Source organism: Bubalus bubalis, chromosome X (assembly GCF_019923935.1).
Source record: "Bubalus bubalis isolate 160015118507 breed Murrah chromosome X, NDDB_SH_1, whole genome shotgun sequence".
NCBI classification, from domain to species: domain Eukaryota; kingdom Metazoa; phylum Chordata; class Mammalia; order Artiodactyla; family Bovidae; genus Bubalus; species Bubalus bubalis.
The window spans coordinates 135619447-135623660 of NC_059181.1; positions in this window are offsets into that span (position 1 = coordinate 135619447).

Below are 4214 nucleotides of genomic sequence, written 5' to 3' on the forward strand. Positions count from 1 at the left end.
GGAGAAGGGGACGACAGAGGCTGAGATGGCTGGATGGCATCACTGACTTGATGGACGTGAGTCTGAGTGAACTCCGGGAGTTGGTGATGGACAGGGAGGTCTGGCGTGCTGTGATTCATGGGGTCGCAAAGAATTGGACACGACTGAGCGACAGAACTGAACTGAACTGAGAGCATATATAACACAAAACACTGCCTTCCACTAACCTGTGACAGCGTTTTAAGCTACTGGTATTTGGGGAGAATAGTTGTTACCACAATATAATAGATCCCATTCTGAATGATATACCAAGAGAGAGAATTCAGATGTTTTATATAATTATTGCATAGAATACAAACTGTAAGATATATTGGTTATATGTAGTCCTTTGATCAAACCTATATATGGTTCACCATTATGGAGTAACCTATGTATTAAAAAACAAATTATCTTTTTCTCAGTAAACAAATGGTGGATTATAAATAAAACTAAAAAATCACATTTAGAAAGTGGGAGAAGAAAAAAGACACAAAATTCACTATCCTTTATTTGCTATTAAATTCTCTTGGAGACAAAGTCTGAAGGTCCTCAGGCCTTAGTTCAGTTCAGTTCAGTTCAGTCGCTCAGTTGTGTCTGACTCTTTGTGACCCCATGTATCGTAGCACACCAGGCCTTCCTGTCCATCACCAACTCCCAGAGCTCACCCAGATTCAAGTCCATCGAGTCAGTGATGCCATCCAGCCATCTCATCCTCTGTCGTCCCCTTCTCCTCCTGCCCCCAATCCCTCCCAGCATCAGAGTCTTTTCCAATGAGTCAACTCTTTGCATGAGGTGGCCAAAGTACTGGAGTTTCAGCTTTAGCATCATTCCTTCCAAAGAAATCCCAGGGCTGATCTCCTTCAGAATTCAGTTGGATCTCCTTGCAGTCCAAGGGACTCTCAAGAGTCTTCTCCAACACCACAGTTCAAAAGCATCAGTTCTTCGGTGCTCAGCTTTTTTCACAGTCCAACTCTCACATCCATACATGACCACAGGAAAAACCATAGCCTTGGCTAGACGGACCTTTGTTGGCAAAGTAATGTCTCTGCTTTTGAATATGCTATCTAGGTTGGTCATAATTTTTCTTCCAAGGAGTAAGCGTCTTTTAATTTCATGGCTGCAGTCACCATCTGCAGTGTTTTTGGCCTAGAAGGATTTATTTTTAAAGTTTTATTTTTAATTTTTTTTCTCAACAAAGTAATTTTTATTAGGTATTTTAGTTCTATTTAACACATTGTAAATAAGTGCATGCTTTTACATTTTGAACTGTGTTGATTAATAAAATTATTTCTGAATTGAGGGTCCTCCAAAAAAAATTGGTGCTTCTGTCAAATACAAGTTAGTTTGCTCTTTTGAAAACCATTTTTATTTATTTATAAACAATGTTATAAATGTAATGTTTTGTAGAGATGCAAAACAACAAGGACAACATCATAGCAAATATAAATACGAAAGCAGAAAGCATCTTCATTCAAAACATGTGTTCTTGACCTAGAAATAATGCAGAAGTGTGTTTGTGTCTAAAGACACGTTTTATGCAACAGAATTTTTTTCAGTGAAACATTGAACATGTCTCGGTGCTAGCACTTTAAACCTCAGAAAACCTTGTGATAAGATGCTGTGTGTGAGTGTAACAGTGTGTGTGCACACATGCCTCTGTTGCCTAATCTCTCTCTATTGCTACCTTGTGTTTGCTCCTGTTAGTTTATTAACTCCTGGAAAAGAAAAAAAAATTCTTTTTCATTTCTCATTCGTGATTCCCCTTCCTAATTATTCATACCCCAGAATACATGGAAATTAATAAAGTTTTATTTTTAATTTTTTTAATTGAAGTATAGTTGATTTACAATGTTGTGTTAGTTTCTGATGTACAGTAAAGTGATTCAGTTATACATATATATATATGTGTGTGTGTATAAATATACATATACATGCATATTCTTTTTTATATTCCTTTCTATTATGGTTTATTATAGGATATTGAATATTGCTCCCTGTGTTCTGGGAACTTCCCCAGTGGCTCAGCGGTAAAGAATCCGCATGTTGATATATGGCAAAACCAATACAATATTGTAAAGTAAAAATAAAATAAATAAATAAATAATTAAAAAGAAAAAAAAAAAGAATCCGCCTACAAAGCAGGAGAGTAGGGTTCTATCCCTGGGTCGGGAAGATTCCCTGGAGGTGGAAATAGCAACCCAATCCAGCAATCTTGCAAGGAAAATCCCATGGACAGAGGAGCCTGGAGGGTTACAGTTCACAGGGCTACAAAGAATCGGACATGACTGAGTAACTAAGCACCCTGTGCTATACAGTAGGACCTTGTTGTTTATCTATCTCATTTATGGCAGTTTCTATCTACTAACCCCAAACTTCTAATTTATCCCTCCCCGATCCCATTTTCCCTTTGGTAACCAAAAGTTTGTTTTCTACATCAGTCTTTAAATGACTGAATGAGACCTACGCATATCAATGAGGGCCATTTGCTTAATTCAATCTATTGATTGAAATGCTAATATCATCCAGAAGGAACCTCACAGATACATCCAAAATGTCTGACCAAATGTCTGAGCTGCTGTGGACTAGTCAAGTTAACACATAAAATTAACCACCATATCAATTTATTTTCTCCACTTTATCTTCTACACTTTGTATTTATTTCTTTTTTGCAATCACTTTCCCCCCTGAATGTCTTTTATAGCATCATGCCATTTTTTCATCAGTGCAGTGTATTCTCTTAACTCTGTGATAATATCAGTTATTTTAAAATTTTGCCTTCACTTCTGCTATTTTTACTTTCATTGAGGCTTCTGTTATGATTTTAAGTCTGTTTTTATTATGTTATATGTTTTTATCAAATGACTGCTAACCCATTCTCCCTATTGCATTTTTTGACAGAGGCACTAAGAAACTGAAAGAAAGCTCTCTGTAGATGGGCAATGCTTTCAAAGGATAGAATCCACTCAAGAAATGGTAATGTTTCATTGGAAAATCCACATCTACCAGAAACTGTAGGGTGTTTTTTCCCTTTTGCAGGACATTCTTCATTGTACATTGTAAGATATAAACACAGTTTTTAAGGTTATTGGAGCTGATTGTAGGATCTGTGGGTTCTGGTTTCATATTCAGTTATGCTGCTAGTTTTTGCATGGCAGCCCTTACAGGTGACTCCATGTGATTTTTTTCCCCTCCCTCCATTCCTTTTTTCCTTCTTTCCTTGGTAATTTTCAAATATACAATACAGTATTGTTAATTATGGCCATGCTGTATTGGTCTGAAGGTTCTAAGTCCAGAGAATAAACCTCTTGTCTTCTGCTGTGTAAAACAATAATTATATGTATACATAGTAAGGAGAATGAAATCCAGTTTGATGCCCAGCTGTTTCTTTTAGAGGCTGATAAAAAAAACATTCTTTATTCAATGTCATTTTACTTTTATCGTAATTTATTTTTTATCTAAAGCAAACATAAGTATATGCATTTATATTATATTTATCTATTTTCTCTTTTTATTGTTTAATTTCTCTATCTTCTTCTTTTAAATACATGCTTAGTAATGGTAGGGATCTTGTCAGTATTTCTCAATACTATATATCCAGCATTTATTGTCAGTATTTCTCACTTCTATATATCCAGCATTTAAAGTACTGGCTAGAATCTGGTAGATATAAGATGCCTATAATTATCTCCTTTTTCTCATAATTGAGGAATTTCACCACAATATGCTTACTTGTGTAATTTTAAAATTAATACTACCTCAGACTTCCTTGGTGATCCAATGGTTAAGAATCTGCCTGCCAATGCAGGGGACATGGATTTTATCCCTAGTCAGGAAAGATGCCATATGTCACAGGGCAACAAATCTTGCACTTCACAACTACTGAGCCTATGCTCTAGAGCCTGCAAGCTGCAACTACTGAAGCTGATATGCCCCAGGGACTGTGCTCCACAAGAGAAGCCACCACAATGAGAAGTCCATGCACCTCAACTAAGGAGTAGCCCCTGCTTGCCTCAACTAGAGAAAAGTCCACAACAGTGACCCAGCACAGCCAAAAATAAACAAAATTAAAAAAAAATTTTAATACTATTTGGGACTTAGTAAGTTTTTATGGTTGCCTATGTCAACTCAATGACCTGTTTATCCTTCCATATTTATGCTCCATTTGTCCCTATTCTTAGTGCCCTAGAAAACTAACC